Source organism: Ptychodera flava, chromosome 9 (assembly GCF_041260155.1).
Source record: "Ptychodera flava strain L36383 chromosome 9, AS_Pfla_20210202, whole genome shotgun sequence".
Lineage (NCBI taxonomy): Eukaryota > Metazoa > Hemichordata > Enteropneusta > Ptychoderidae > Ptychodera > Ptychodera flava.
Window position 1 is genome coordinate 16,972,721 of NC_091936.1, and position 17,463 is coordinate 16,990,183.

A 17,463-nucleotide genomic window follows, 5' to 3' on the forward strand; every position below is an offset into this window, starting at 1 on the left:
TTTCAGTTTTCAGAAACATTGAACTTTATTTACTTCATGGGCTTCAAAACGAGCCCACACAAGTGGTCGACAAAAAGAGTATTGTTTAACGTTGAGAGTCCTAATGTCTGTCCCCGAACCTGTACTTCAAGTTCAGAGACTGATTTTCAGACTTAATTTTGAAACCTAAATAGAAAATTTCCTCGGATGGGGGGCGTGTCTTATTTTGTAGTAAATCAAAGTTTTACTGATTGTCTCTACAGTTAAAGCCCCACTAGCTGTATCTTTTAGCATTAGTTTTATGATGTTACTTTCAAACTAAAATGTCTGACAGTGTGAAAAGGGACTAATTTAGGTGTGTGTATACACTTATTATTAACCACCAGGCGGAACTGCATGTGCAATTTTGAACAATATAAAGATTGCACTGCAATTTAACGTTTGCTCAAACATTGAATCGCAGCCCCATGCGAAAAAGCAAACACCTTGGATACTGTGCATATCTGCACCGAAATCTTCACATAACCTGCACAAAGTAGTCCAATTTAATGCATAGGGGTGAATGTTTTCAACTGTGATATTGTATGTTCTGTTTCCTTTGTGATATTATCAATTTTTGAAAATGGCGGGAAATCAAAATAACTGTTCAATTTGAATTTACAAGTCAATGTTCACAAAGAATGGTTTCCTAATGCAGTAGAAGCCCATATCCCTTCAGAGGGAAAAATCAGAGAAAACCAGGAGAGAATAGAAAAATATTTTGAGGACAACAAATTTCAAGATTTACTGCTAGTGGGGCTTTAAAGCAGAAAATCGCGGCCTTGTTGAAGTTCAAACATTCGTAAATGTGTAATGCTTCGCTCCCACTGATCAAAACGTTTGTAGACTGACTCGATTTTTAATGTCGACTGTGAAAGACGACATTTTCAATAAACAACAATCAAACAAGGAAAGACAAATTGCAGGACAGACTGGGTCAGACTCATTGTCATATTTTGTTTTGTTTTGTTTTGCTTTGTTTTGTTTGACTTTTGGTTTCTTTAATATTTTGAGCAGTGTCTAGCATAACCCAACGAACTTGAATATTATACAAAACAGACAAAAAAATGAAATTACATGAACCAATAGCTATCAAAGTTTGGAAACGCTACAGTATCAGGAATGGAACTGTCTATACACATCAGTATAGCAACGATTTTTATTCATCACATCAAAAATGCGCGCTAAAAACTAATTGCGACCATAATGTCAGGCAGAATGCGAGTAGGTTTCATGATTTTTTTCAGATTTGACAGTAAAAAATCTGATCAATTTGTTTAAATCTTTTTTGGCGATGAAAAGAAGGTCACAATAGGTCTTCAACGCGTAGAGATATCTCTTAGTAATTCTGACCCGAAGAGGGTTTGATCAATTTGATAAAAAACAACCGCACACCACGGCTGAGATGTCATGTTTTTTTATCTCGCCGACAGATCACCGTGAAGGTTGAATGCCTATTGACCGAACTTTTGATAAAACGCGGGAAAAACACACCGAAATTAATCGATTTGGAGAGTCTACTTCAAATCACAACTTTTAAACATGTTTTTAACGCTGTTAATTGATACGAGGAAAAAACAAGTACGCGATAAGGACTCCTTAAAATAGCCATGGCGGAGTGAAGTTCGGCAGTTTACTCTTGTGGTCCCGCGGTGGACTTTACACCTGGTGTGACGTCACAACAAAGCGATCATGGGTGTACCCAGGTCCGAGCTAATCTATTCAAGTTATGACGATTCTGTAGGAATAAAATAATTGAGATAATATTATTTTTCCGGGCAAGACAACGATTTCTAATCCTCAAATTAACGTTTCGCATCAGCGCAGATAAGATTCTACGGTAGACTTTAACGCTGTGCAACAAACCTAAATTTCACTAAACAGATCGAAATTTTTCAAAGAATAACTACAAATAAGCAAAGATCATGACAATTTTGAGTCGTGACTACACTGTGAATCGTGTAAAGCTGAAGAACAGTCGGCCATTTCATTCATAAGCGGAAGCAGTCGGTTCTTGTTTGAGGGCACCTATCCTGGCGGCGTAAATACAAACACACCTGCTGAAATGACGTTGAATTGTTCTACTGCTCAAGATCGGTCCTCTTTTCCTCAGTTTTGCCTTGCTTGGCGCCACAATTCACAAGCCTACGTCCAAATTCTTTTTATTTTCATTGATAGGGTCACCAGCTCATTAACGCGGGCCATGATTTTCAAATCAGCCAAATCCTAATACCGCCATTTCATTCATACTATATTTCAAACTTTAAGGTAGCCATCAATAACTTGAGAGTTATTTTCTCTCGAAACTTACCAAAACGACACAAACACAAAAAATATTAATCTTGTTCTTCATCTTTGATTTTCGATGAAATCCCTCAAAAGTTTCCTTAGAAGTAAGCTCTTCAAAGTCGCTTCTCGCCCGGAATCTCTCTGGAAATTGCTCCCAGCGGGCCTACCTGAGCTTATCCTCTCTCTAACATGTAAAGGGGAGAAATGAAAAGCAGACTTAGTTGTTGAGTATGATGGATTCTATAATTTATGTAGACCCTTATCGAACTTGAAGTTCATGATCAAGTGGGTCATATGATCTCTTACAACAGGATTTAAGAGCTTAGGCTTAATAAGAAGTACACGAGAGAGAGAGAGAGAGAGAGAGAGAGAGAGAGAGAGAGAGAGAGAGAGAGAGAGAGAGAGGAGAGAGAGAGAGAGAGAGAGAGAGAGAGAGAGAGAGAGAGAGAGAGAAAACACTAGCCTACCTTACGTTACTCACTAGTCTTTTGCCAATGATGCTTATGCCACCTCCGACACAGTCAGGCCGTCCTCTTGATTGCACCCAGCTCCCGCTGAGAGAATGAAATCGCCAGATTGTCCATTAGTCTCTTAAGCGGAGTATGAATTGACAATTTGCTAACGTTATAAGGAAAATGTATGTTTTCCAAATTGAAAGTGTTGCTACAAGTGTTATACAGACATAGGTTATCGGAGTCATATCGTTTAGAAAATATGAACATAGCGTAAAAATGAAGGGAAAGCGGACCGAACGATTGGATGCTTTCTTTTCATCATTTTTTCCCACTGACCGATAATGTAGAGTCCAGAATACTGGAGGACGTTCATGGTATCTGGACTCAAGTATTTTATTATTTTACGTTGCCTGAGCCAACGATAATGGATTTCGAATTATACTTCGGCAGCGCCTAGATTGTCGATTGGCGAAATCCACTGAGGACGAAATAATTCCACTTTTTGACCGTTTTCCGTTTTGGACGTCTTACATCACGTGAATCATCATTTACATGACGTCTTTCGCAACAGACTAAGCGAACGTTACCAGTTCGCATTTCAATCGCTTTTCATACAAAATTTTGAAATCGCACGTGCGGAAGTGAGGCCAAGAAAATGACGATTGGTGCCGTCATAGACATCATAATAAGGGCGTCTGATTACTAAACGGTCGGAACGTTGTTTTAGCACCTACTTATATAAAAATCTCACCCTATCATTATGAAAAATTCTATAATAATTGCCATCTCTTTGAACCCACCCAACTTTTATTCTACTTTATCTTCCGGACCACGCATTTCCGTCGGAAGAAACGCATGTGAGGTGAAGTATTTTGCAAAGTAGTTGCGTGTTTCGCACTCTAGACTTCTCCCTTCGAAGGTTTAACAAAAACCTCAATTTCCTGGACTCAAAATCATGACTTTGGAATTACACTGCCGGTAATAACAGTTCACCAAAACCGCCGTGATTTTGCGTCTTATTCCGAGAAAATTCGTACTTGAAAAAAATATTGCACGGCAATCTTACCAAAGCAGCCTGGGAATCAGATACAGATTCAGATACACTCAAGGCACTAATAACGAACATTACCTCTATTTTAGACCTCATTTTGAACATCGTCCAAATCTCATCTACGATCGCAAAAGAGTAACGATTGAAAATAACTTACCAGGGTGGTCTCCTGTCGTTCGACTTTGTCCTGCGAGTCTGCGCATTCATGTACTGCACCGTTATCACAAGGATGAGTAGGACCACTGTGTGTTTTCTGCACAGATAAAAACCCTCCATCGCTCACTCCGTGCACCTGTTGATATCAGAGAACGACGATGAAGAAATGAGGTAACTATGAAACAGACTGCAGGGACCTTTGGATCCTGCTCGGATGTCGTCGACTATGACGTTCTTGCTCAGACATGAATATTCATTAGATGGTGTTACGTCATATCAACGAGAAAACTGTACTCTGGGTACTTTTGTGGAGGGACCGTGGTACAATCCCAGACAGAAGAGCGGAAATCTGCTGCTCTACTGTTTATGATACCATACAATTCCGTCGGAACATTGAGTCTTTCAAGCTCCTTGGTAGGAATGGCGGCTTCCAATGCATTGACTGCTTTAATGGTCTGAGTAAATGGACGTGTTCTTTTAACGAACAATATTGCAACTTTTTGTGGTTTGACTTCTCCAAGGAAACATTCTTGACTAATTTTTTTCAAGTAACAGTGAGTTGTCCAGGTGAATACCAAACGCCATATTAGCGTCGATGGCAGTTCTCTTTACACAACTGTTACGGAGAAGGTAGAACGCGCCTCGGGGACAGATAGTCGGATTCTCAAACTTTCACAATTCTTTTCTGATATACCGTTTGTGGGGGTTCATTTTAAAGCGCATGGTGTAAGAAAACTTTTTACCGGCTTAGTTTTTCGAAATTCAGAAATTTTATTTTTTTCCACAGAGTTAACACAGGGATGGCGGCCATATTGAATTTTAAATATAGGTAAATCTTCGGTTAATTGTTTCTCTAGTAGCAAAATTTGCACGGTGACCTCCGATTTTTATTCTTGATTTTGTAAGAGAATGATTGAAAGATTCCTTAAGGAAAATTTGAGCAAAAGTTTAAGTCTTTCACTTTCGAGGCGCATACTACCTTAATATGCAACTCGCGTTTGTTGATAACGAAATGATCGAGTGAAAAACCAATATCTCAACCATAAGTCGATTTGCATACGGCGCAGACATACACCTAATTGTCGGCGACATCCGCAGATACATTAATTATGTTTTACGAGAACGTTTTCTAAGGTAACTTCATTAATTGCAACGTTCTGTGAGATATTTCGATAGTTTAATTGGAGGAATTAATGAGTTACCTCCGCAACAAAACACACAATTGATTTGTTGAATCAAAGAAGAAAAGAAGCACACACGCTCAGGTGATCAAGTTGGAGGTTCGGTCGCTGCACGCCTGATAAGTAGAGCCAGACTGAGGAATATTGGGTCCACGATGACGCTGATTTCCAAAATTAGGAGGGTAGGGCCCAGTTTTCTGCAAGTGTGCAGATATACTCAGATGCTGTCGGCGAACGCAGAAACAAATACGATTAAATAGGTATAGATTCTTTATAGATAATTATCATTTTTTGTCTTGACACAGCGATTTTTGATACTCAACGCAACACACAACACTTACTTGATGTCAGAATGTCGTAATTATGTCAGTTATGCCCTTCAAATTATCTACTCTTAGCAAGTGTGGATTTCTGAATATTTTCTGAATAATCGACAAACTGTCGAGCGCCCTATGGTTGTCGTCTTTCCGTGTGGCAACGAAATTAATGTCACACTGTGTAAATCGGCCTTGCTTACATCGACATTTAGTTACAAAAAAACTGTCGTCCTTTAATACTTTATTAAACCCTTGTCATTTCAAGCTGTTAAAATTCTTATTGGGCCATTTTTGTGTAAAATTAATTGCAGAAGTTTTTCTTCACTTCTGGAATTGTAAGTTCGCCACGAACACTTTGCCCGTGGATGGATCAGCTGATTTCGCAATCAATGAGGTCCATCAAATTTCAGTCGAGACAGGGTACGCCACAAAACAGACATTCAGACTCACAAAATATGACCATTCGTAGCTGATCCGCAGCCAGTGCGAACACATTTAGCCTACGTGCAGCCTGTGCGGGCACATTTAACCTATCTACGGTCTGTGCAGACACATCTTAACCGCGTAGAAAAGAATTAACTTTTTACCGCGAAACTTTATCGTTTCCCGTGTAGAATCAATACAGAAAGCAGCCGCCATTTTGAATAATTTCAAATAATTGTGAATAATTTTGTCATAAAAAATCAGTCAACACAACAGACTTTTTTCGTGACTGTCAAGCCACAGATTATTTTCATGGGAGTCAAAATCACAGATTATTTTTCGTGACTGTGAAAGGAAATTAGCTCCAGCTTCCCTTTAACACAGTTTCAACAGCAGTTTAGTGTGTTTACTTTAATACAGGCCGTGTGCTGCTTTACGGAACAAACTATGGCAAATTTCCTACCACACCATTTTTCAAAGTATCTGCCGCTGTGTTAAATTCCACGTGATACATTTACCCCTGTTCGAATCAACCATTCTTCTTGAATTACCGATTCAGCTTTTTCTGCAAATTTCTGACGTGTATCAAAGAAAATGACGCAATAAATCAGAGGGTGGCCTGATGCGTCGGATGGACAATACAATTATGATTTGAGTCTAAATTTTGTTCTATCCTCGCGATAAGGAGAGATCAAAGGTCGAAAGGTGAAGGTAGTCCGTTAGAAGATCTTCAGAATCCTTGATTACGAATTGGAAATGGTATTTTTTTCATCAATCCAGTCCAGGGCGTTAGCTTAATTACAGATGAGGTATGCATAACCCACTAACCTCCAATGAAGCACTGAGGAGTAAAGTGCCTTGCTCAGGGCCACAACACCGTGCTAGAGTCTCGAACTCACCATCCTTTGATAGTGAGTCCGTTACCCTAACCACTGGTCCACGGTGCCTCCACAAAGGTATTTATGCAACGTAGTTCAAATGTACCAAACATCTACCTATATACAGTTTTGACTCAGCCATATTTATTAGAGGGGAAACAGCTATAACTTTTAATGATATTCCACTTCTTTCTCGAAATAAGTGTGTTATCTTCTCTGTTAGGGCAGTTTCATGGTTTCAGTCTGGTCAACACAATACATAATGTACAATGTTCAACAATATGTATGGATTAATGACATCTGGCCTTTTCAACGATAACGTGATGTAACGCACGTAGAGACTATGTTTACTCAAGTAAAAACAATTATTGGCATTTTGACAGAATTTTGGGACTAGAACAAGGACAAGAACTATAACAACAGTATATATGGAAATTTGGATGATGAGTTTTGTTTGAATCGTCTGTTTTTCGAGTTAGAACACAGTTCACTGTACAGATCATGTGGAGACACTAGTACTAGCGTTACAGAGCGGTGATGCAGGTCTCGTCTGTCTTTGTATTGTAAGCACACGGGCACAGGGCGAATACAATGCTATGCCTGTTGTGAAGACATTGCTTTACACTATAGCTGTGCACACAGCAGTGTGTCAGGACCTGAACTCAATGTTATCGACACTGTATACAGCTAAGCACCGACAGACACGTGATAGTCTGAATGTTTTGCATCGTTTACACACGCGTCGCGAGACAACAAACCTGTTATTTCTGAGAATGTTCAAAATCGTACGATTTTAAAGACCTTGTGACAGGTCCGAAAATTCAACACTGTTGACAGAGCACCAATATTTCAGACCTGTGAGTGACACAGTCAAAAGTTACGTAGCTACCTATATTCATGAACTGACAGACCCGAAACAAGGTTACAGATCTGAAGTCTTCTAAAAATGTCCCTGTTACTGTGGTAAATTAACACACACCCTGTAACGGGGACTGGTCAGGGCTATGTATGTCCTGTGGTCTGCTAGTTGATTTCTTGCTGCGTGCAATGTCGTGTCCCCTTCGACGACTATTAATTAGCCTCAAAAAGACATCCAATCGTGAGTATCATAAATAACAATTACATTTACTTAGATGATATAATTTGTTGAATTGGTAATGACACAGTTTCGTATCCTCAATGCCATTTTACTTGTCTTCTTTACCATCAAGAAGATCTGATCAAACAACGGCTCTCTTTGACAATGGCGGAATATGCAAATTTTATCCGTTAAGGTCCTATCATAATTTAACCATAATGGAGAGCGACTCTGAACTCGCCGACAATCGATGGAAACGCGACGAAAAAGCTGCTACAGAATGGTTGATCTGACAGACATTTGGGAGGCAAAACAGCCGATTAATAAGAGAGTCATTTCCAGTTGCCTAGTCGCCACCAGTTGTTGTAACTTCTGTAAGAATCTTTGATATTTGAAGGTGACTGTAGAATTGGTGTGTGACTAATCAATTTAAAGATGTTAAAAATGATAAATGATAAGGACATATAGGTACATTGATATCAAGACAAACTATACTCTTGTACTTGTCCACCCAATTGGATTGTCTCACGAAACAAATCATTGAATGTACGTATGTATGCCATGTAAAATTAGTCCATAACAAAAAATTAAACATGTATGAGTGGACTTTCAATATGTGAGTAACAACGGAGAGCAAAATGGCAGCCATACCGCTATGTTGACTGTCAGAACTAAACAAATCAATGCACACATGTGTGACACATTTATTCACCTTGTGTTTGAATGAGGTAGGTTCTAGCATGTCTGAGTATGCCTTTGGATATATAGGAAATTAACGAAAAATGGCCGTCCTGGAGCCTCATTGGATCAACTTGCAGAACAAATCAACATGAATATGTACGTCATGAGCATATTTCCATTGTGCCATATACTTACGATTGGTTCAGGCGCCTACAGCTCATTGCTCCGGACTAACGAACGAAAAACAACATGGCCAGACAGCAGCCTTATTTGGTCTTACACGAAACAGACTATCGAGCATGCAGCATTCGTATTTTATTTATCTTACACGATCTTTGTAGCAAGCTTGAACGAAATCGGCACAGATATGTCTGAGGAATGAAAAGAAACGTAGTAAAATGGCCGCCTTCCCTTGCAGCCATATTTGATCGTATCGTGAAACAAAGTGAGAACACATGTTTCCCCCGGAGTTCACTGTCCTTCTGCAACGTTGAAAGGAAGCTGCGAAAGGAGTACCTCAGTAATGGATCTGGGACGTACGGACCGCTCAGATGGACGGACGGTCGCAGACATATGAGAGTCATCGCCGAATCGGTAAACGGGAAAATACGAATTCAACAGAGAGGAAATTTCATATGTGTTTGGTTGTTTGTCCTTAAAAACCACATTGGGCGTTGCTTAATACGCGGACTGCTTTCAGTGCCTGTGTCAACTGTGGCTAGACGTAGTTTTGCGAAGACCTCCCTTATCTCTACGTAACATGGCTCACTTTGTTTTTTGTTTTTATGCTAATAATTGATAAATGAGTCATTTGCTAAACATGCCCCATACATGAACAATTCCACTACCCTTCAACAATATGAAATGGGGACATTTACCCGATAAGACTTAAGCAGAATTAAATATTCACTTGTCTCTGCTGCCAGGTGACCTGTAGATAGCTGTAAAGCGCAAAGTAATATGAATTAGTTTTACCGCTCTTGAAAATGACAATTTTATGATCACACATCCTGCTTCGATTCAGTAGCCATAGCCTAAAGGGCAACGCACTGCAAAACGCGCGAATCTCACCGGCGCAGTCGTTTTGGATGCCGATGAGATTTTGACGAGCTCGTAAAATGGAAGTTCAATGTACTCTCCGATCGTAATTTCCTTTTATTGATGATTTCGTCTGACGACTCCGGTGAAATCAGTGTACCAGTTCATATGTGATCTTGAAATAATTGGACGGAACGTGAAATTTCACAGCTATATCTCTCACTGATTTATGGTATTCTTGGAACTTGTGAGAAACAGAACTACCAGGAACGCTTTTAATATCGGTTACTTTTGTGCCAAACATTGAAATCCTGCCATTGAGCTAAGTGTCTTCGCTATGTGTCTCACATGGCGTTGTTATTTGACTCTCGACAAACGAGATGTTGTCCTCAAAAAAGTACACCGTGTCAAGTATATGCTCAACCAAAGGTGGAAATCTTGTCAGTTTTACACCTTGGCCTTGTCCATGGTGATTGCAGGGCCAGAGGGTGAAATATTTAAACCTTTCACCCTATCTCCTTGTACATTAGATCCAATCTGCAGTGCTACTTGCAAACAATAGGATTGTACCACATTGTGGTTATACAACGGTTGGTAGAATTTAGGTCGACAGTCACAGCAAGGTCAGAATTCTGTTTTACTCTTTTACCAAAATTACACTTTTGTTTGTTAAAAATCAAGGACTTTAACACGACGGGTCAAAGTTTCACGCCCTGGTCAGGGCGACGCCGGGGAATGAAATCGTCACATGGTCTCGTTACGATGGTGTGAGTCTTTCTTCTCGGTGCATGGGTGTGTATATACAATCTTGACGAGTACATATAATACCGTTTTTAGATCAATGGTTCAAGTTAGGTAGTTCGGGCCTCGAAATTCGTAGATTTAAACTTTCCCCCAAATCTTTCCTCAAGGGAAATTTTAACCTTTCCGTTTCGAATTCAGGAATAAAAATCAGGGGCAAACGAGCAAAATTTGTACCAGAGAAACAAATCACAAATATTTACCGACAATTGAAATTCAAAATGGCCGCCATCCCTGTATTAACTCTATGGGGAAAATAAAATTTTCAATTTTCACAAAACTAAGCCAGTAAAAACTTTATTTACTCCACAAGTTCAAAATAGGCCCCATCAGCAGTAGACCAAAACAGTATTGTAAGAGTGTGAAGATATTTTCCCGGGGGCGCATTTTATCTTAGTCGCAGCTGTTTTAGTCGATCGTTTCAACCAACGTGGTCCAATTACAAAGTGACCTGACTATATTGACAGAATTGGCAAATTTTTCCCGGAATTCAGAAATGTATCACAAAGTTCTGAGGAGCTTGTCTTGAAATAGGACTGACTCGATGCAAGCTCAGGTAATTTATAATCGTAAATGAGACTAAGTTAGAAAGAAATCCGCCACCATTATGAATTTCAAAAATGTCCATCTCCTGCCGTGCAGATATAATTTCTTTCAAAAATACATATCATCTTTTGACTAAAAATTCATCTACACGACGTCAGATACTTGGAGACACCGTACAAGCGATTCAGCTCATTATATGGCTATCTCACGTTCGTTTTATGTTTTATTCTCTCATGTGCGTAAAGGAAGCAACTTTCATGTAATTTCACCTCGTCCCCGAGTCCTACTGCTAAGTCCACAAAACGTTTAGAAGCACATGGACAGACGGTATCCTCGTGATGATAATGGGAAAATGAGTTATTTTGGATACGCCGACTCGCATTCAGCTCCGAAACCATCGAAGACACATAACTTTTGACGAAGAAAGCCGAAAATAAACACAAGAAGGCAAACGAATAATTATAAAATATATGCCAGTTTCCTGCAAGACGGCTTCAGAATATAGGTTGTAAATTATAACATAGAAAAATATGTGGGTGACCGGGAGCATGTATTTTGTTAAGGTAGGATACGCCTCGGGGACAGATACTTTAACTCTCAAACTTTTACAATGCTTTTCTAATATACCACTTGTGGGGGTTCATTTTAAAGCTCTTGGGTGTAAAAACACTTTTCACCGTCTTAAATTTTCGAAAATCGAAAATTTAATTTTTCTCCATGGAGTTAACACAGGGATGGCGGCCATTTTGAATTTCAAATTTCGGTAAATCGTAGGTGATTCGTTTCTCTATTACCAAAATTTGCACGGTGGCCCGCGATTTATATTTTTGATTTATAAAGAGAATGGTTGAAAGATCCCTTGAAGGAATTTTAAGCACAATTTTAAGTGTTTCACTTTCGAGGCACATACTATCTTAATCAAGTAAGGTCAACTATACATGTGTTACTAAATTTTTATCGACTTTGGTGTAGTTTGCATCCGTTGCAAGTTGATGCCACCTTGTTTATCGGCTGACGATCCACGCGTGCAAAGTTAAATCTCTTAGTTTGTATATCTGAGATAATTTAGAAGAACCGCCCTGTGATATAATTGTCTTTGGGAGCTAGACCGAGCAACGGTCAACGATCAAAATAACAGCGCAGCCACATGTAAGATGAGGTGTCTCCAACAAACAATGCGATAAAAGTTTTGATCTCTGAACCTAGAGTGAAGGGATCACGTGTGGCCGGTTCGTTGCGAGGGTAATTTTTCATGCACGGGTGTTATGCTATCCGTGATGCTGTGAATTATAATGTCACTTTAGCGTTGTAAAGCATGTAAAATTGTGACACCAGTGTATTTTGTGATTTATTGTGTATTTTGAATTATTTTTCTCTCTGTATATAGCGTGCGAAATGAGAATCTGTCGTCCAACTGACATGATGTCGTAAGTGCCCGATGTTCAACTTGTCACCACAGCCAGCATGACTGTAGTGTCACATTGGTTACTGATAGCTTAACGTTGTCGCCAGTAGAATTCATTTGTGCACGTTATCATTTTATGTATTGTACGCGATTGTGTGCGATGTGTTAGCGAGACTAATACTTGTATTTCATCATAGTTTAGATAGGAGGAGAAAAAATTCTATTGCTCTCTAGAAGAATAAAAATCAGAATATTAATAGAGCTCGCAGCTATTGCACGTTTAAGGTGAAACGCTAGATTTCAACTGATTCTCAAGCTTTTCCTAAGGAAACTTCCAACTATACTCTTACCAAATGAGAAATAAGAATATGGAAGGGGTTAGCGTGCAAATTATGGTACTAGAAAAAACAAATTAACCAACATTTCCCGATATTTGACATTCAAAATGGCCGCCATTTCTGCGCTAAATCTTCAATTTTTCTCAAAAACCAGGGTGGTGAAAACGTAGCTCACTCGAAGAGCTTCAAATAAGCCCTCACGAACGGTAGCTATTGTGAACAATTAAGAGTCCGAATGTATGTCCCCTAGGCATCTTCTACCTAAGCTTAAAGTTGCTGCACATGTTTCACGATGAAAAATGATTTGTCGCCGTTATTCGCAACGAGGGACTCTGAAAAATTCAGGGATATTCATGCGTTCTCTTCTCCCCCTCTCCACTCATCACCAAAGAAGCTGTGAATCTGTCGCTCTTGCAGAGTTTCTGAACGGACCTTTGAGCAATTTTCTGATAAAAATCGCGGCTGTATACGGATCTCTGTTGTAAACACTTCAAATAAACGATTCGCCGATAAAGCTGGCTGGCGTTTATCGGGATGAGCTGCTGTTCTTATACGACAGAAAGCACACAGCCCATCAAAATGTCGTCAGGACAACGGTATTTTTGGTGTGTTATTGCAAGCCATATCGCCGACATGGAAATTCCCGTAAATTGCAAGACGTGAAGTCAAATCCCCCACCACGTGATGGACACAATATGTACTGGTGGCAAGTCCATGTTAAATTTTATCTAACAATTCGTCTTGTTCATACTCGTATGCACTTCAGTGATATCTCAATCTCAAGCAGCTTTTAGTAGTCGCCAAAGCTTACAGGGCCGTGATTGGTCAACGTAACGACACCCATACCTATTTTTTTCACCACGAGAAACATTTTCAAACAGAAACAAAATATTTTATCAGGAGGAAGCCCGAAAGGTTTTATGCTGCAATAAAAACGGTCAAAAATGTTGTGTTCGCATGTGTGTCAGCCATTGGACTTGGTATAAGTGGAACAGAAAATATAAGTTGTCATAGCAACCAATTTAGCGCGAAATGTTAAAGGGAAGTAAAAGGTCTTACACTGTGTCAGGCGGTAATCACTTTCCAGTAAAAAGTTAATGGCATTTTAACAGGAACAAATTTAAGCTCAGTGCGCGCAAAACGTTTAGGGACGAGCCATAACATTTTGGGACGGGAGGGCTAACAAATAGCACGATTATTTTCACACGTCAAATCTAAGCAATGGAAGCCTGTAGCGTAATTATTCGTTGAAAGCTAATTGTATTATTGATACACCAACCAAAGAATAGTTTTTAGATTTTTAATTGCTGGTTACGGCGCCTGCTCGTGTAGCAAATGAACACTAGGTATGAGCGTAAATTCACGTATTTAAACCGCCTTTTCTTTTTAGCAAATGTGGTTCTGCAATTCAGTCGGCTGAGATAGTCAATGAAGCTTTGCATTAGGTGTCAAAGTGATGGACACCTTGAAAATTATGATAAAATAGGCTAATCATTGTTTTAGCAGACGAATTACGCTTACCTGACCGCTGGTCGACACGACCCAAAAAAGTCACAAATATCTCCAACGGATGTCACCCTCAGGTTTGGAAACACGTATTCGAAATCCAGCGGCACTTCGAGATCTACAGTAGCGCGAAGTTATGTAGTTCTCAAGTCCCTGCAGCCACAGGCGAGATCGATCGATTTTAAGACTGTGGGCTAGAATTCGGTGCTGCGTGCGCTATTTATCTTGATATTCCTTGGCCATCTGTATACACACCGACAGATGTGACAACCGGAAGATTTCTATTTTTGGGTTATTTGCGCAGAAAACATTTTAAAAATACGTTTTTGGGGACAGCGTCATTGTTTCGGGCCCCCAGTTTGATTTCCACGTGATGTCAAGGTGACCTTTGAGCTTCTGCCACGTGAATTGATGAGAACGGAACGCACAATTTTTTTTCAAAAAAAAAAAAATGACTGCGTTGACAAGTTGATGTGCTTCTGAGTTTTTATTTATTCAGCGACAGCCGAGAGCTCTAGTTGTCTTTTCCCGCCGCGTTTATTGTGTAGTTTAAGCTTTGATGGCCGAAAACAACAATCGGAAGCCCTCCATCTATCATCGATCACTATGGGGTAAACTTATTTTTTTTCATGAAAAACAATCGAGGAATTGCACATGCTCGCACATATCCACACTAACCTCTATATATTCATATATTTCACATTGTTGGAGCCACGTAGAGAATGCTGAGCGAATGGCTCACATCATGTATATTATAAATGGCAGTTTATGCGCATTATTCTTATTCGGTTTATGGTAAGCTTATTCATATTTTCCACGGGAATCCCGAGTTGCGTGTTGAGGAATAAGTTTTAGTCCCACTGGAACAATAATGTTTTAATACAGTAAATATGTTGCCAGGCAAGGTAACATGTTATGTCTGTAGTCTAGAGTTTGGTGATCGTTATAGCGGGTTTACTCGAGCTATCAGCGACTGCGCTTTGTTGAGATTGGCGCTAACACCTTTTAAGCCTGTGCCTACAAACGATTATTTTGTATGAGGAGGCCCTTTGTGTAATAGAAACAAACATTGGTTGACAAACTAATATCGTTGGATTGCTGTTTTTCTGTATGGCCTGACATGACAGGACGATAAACACGTACAGCGGCAGCGTGGAGTCAACCAGACTGACATCGGGCACGTGAGGTGATCAACTTGACCAGACATTTTATACGGTCCCGTGGCAAGCAATCTGTTCAGAATCGAGGTCTCTGCCGTGCCATCAAATAATTACTATCTACATTGCTGCTCTTCACAAACCAAATCAACTCTTATAAGATCGATTTACTCAAAGGAATACAGACACTGGAAGGTCCCTGTATGGTTATTATCGTAGTAACGTTACCCACTTGGCAGAACAACACTTTCTTCGACTTCAAGGAAACGCTCAAGAGCGTCGATACCTGAAGGAACTTTACTAAATGTATTTGGTTGACGATTGGACTTTTTACCCTTTTTACTGATAAATTATGGCTTGTGCAAGAGCTCTTAGTCACACGTTATAATGATTCATAGCGTATGCTGACTGTACACCTATAATTGTACTTAAATCAATCTGATAATTTCCAGATCGGATTTAAGTCTTGCGAACGCAGGCCTGTTGGAGCTGTACTTTGCTCCCGCGTACATCCTAAACGCGTATCGGTCTTGTCCCCAGGTCGTTGCGATGGAAGTATAGAATGATTTGTTGGAATATTTTCCGCAATTGCTTCCGTATTTAGAAACAATAAGCTCTCAAGATTAGCCCCTGGAAATGTACATATCGACTGAGAAATTTAATCAGAATCGCTATTTTTTCAAGTACTTATGATAGTGTATTTTTCAACGGATATGGTAAAAATATCAGCTGTTTAGAATATCGATTAAGGTGTATTAATAGCTGCTGCTTATAGGCAACAGATAAATGCAAATGCAACGCGCATCGTCTTTGGTCCAAAAGTGTATTCAGACCGCACGAGATGCAATTGTGCCTGCCAATCGACAGCACGCTTTTAAACAATGAATTCAAAAACCAACACCGCTCAATGTGAAAAGCGCGCAAAGATCCGAAAATACTTAAACGTTTAAAATAGAAGCACAACCCATATTGGAAGTTTAATGGCAATGCCGACAGAAATCTTGTGATCATGTTTGTTTTAGAAAAGATAATCGAAGTATCGTCATTTCTATTGAGTTACCAGCATTGGTCTATCGTAAGCTCGCTATATCTTTTTCTCCCGCCGCTTTCTTCCGTTTTGAATTTGTCGGCAATTTTAGGAATAATGACATATATATCGGTAAATCAACGCGCCTGCCTATATAAACGAATTAAAGGAATTAAGAAATGTTTTGGATAAAATATCACGCGTTGACTGTCTTCTGTCTAATAATTACTTGTAGATATTGTCTAGAACAATATGGTTGTTTATCAGAACGACTACAATCAAACTGTGAAGTGCTAGTGTCATACCTTACTGTTGGAACGAGAAGTCACCTGTTTGTCGAGACGGCCGTATATATTTTACAGAACAAAACAGTCCATTATACAATAATACGAAAAGAAATATGTACTTTCACTGACCTGTCGAGGTTCTTTGACTAAATGATTAAAACAATTATGAGTTAACATCATTCGCGCAGAAACAAAATAATCATGTAGAATAAGATTCAGATCATGGAGACGTACAATGATGTTAATTCATGCGCACAAACGATACAGTGTTTTATTATTTCTGCATCGCGAACTACGCTGAAAATTACTGATCGTGTATCCGACGCTATCAGGCAAAGATTGAGTTTCTCACAGCCGTGAAATAACATTAAAATGTTCGAAGTTTGATCAGGAAACAAGAAAAAAAAAGTTTCTTACCGTGATTCGCGCCACAGAGATGTTCAGCTTGTCTTGAAAAAAGGTACTTAAAAGTCCTGATGCTTCAAGTTGACTAAGATACGGCAAAGTGCTATGCTAAAGAGGCCGGCTTGATGTACATGACATTTCTGTAGTTTTTATGACGATTCCCATGGCGACGCCTTGAATGTCAAAATTTGCACAAAGTTTTATGTTAAAATTTACCTCTTCCAACCGTGGGCGTTTTGAATCGACGGTAATTATTGCGTCAAGTTTTCATTTCCTTATCTGGTGATAGTGATAATGCGGTTTAATATCGCACAGTCCCCGTGTGAGTATTGATTGACAAGCCGTATTGTGAAGTTAACGGTGATAATAAATTGAGGGTCATTTCAGTCAAATTAATCCGCCATGGCACAACGCACCGTCGGATGA

At 39.5% G+C, this 17,463-nt stretch overlaps 1 long non-coding RNA gene across 2 annotated transcripts; it reads right to left on the reverse strand.

Moving 5' to 3' along the window:
- Positions 1 to 17,219, reverse strand: LOC139140166 (uncharacterized). 2 transcript variants are annotated; one of them, XR_011553955.1, is made up of 5 exons: positions 17,050 to 17,219; positions 3,971 to 4,105; positions 2,775 to 2,861; positions 2,330 to 2,491; positions 1 to 1,756 (listed from the first exon to the last, which is right to left on the reverse strand). It is a non-coding gene; the product is annotated as an uncharacterized lncRNA (long non-coding RNA). The 2 variants fall into 2 exon arrangements; XR_011553956.1 differs by lacking the exon at positions 17,050 to 17,219 and adding an exon at positions 14,177 to 14,357.
- Between the last annotated feature and the right edge of the window lie 244 nt (positions 17,220 to 17,463).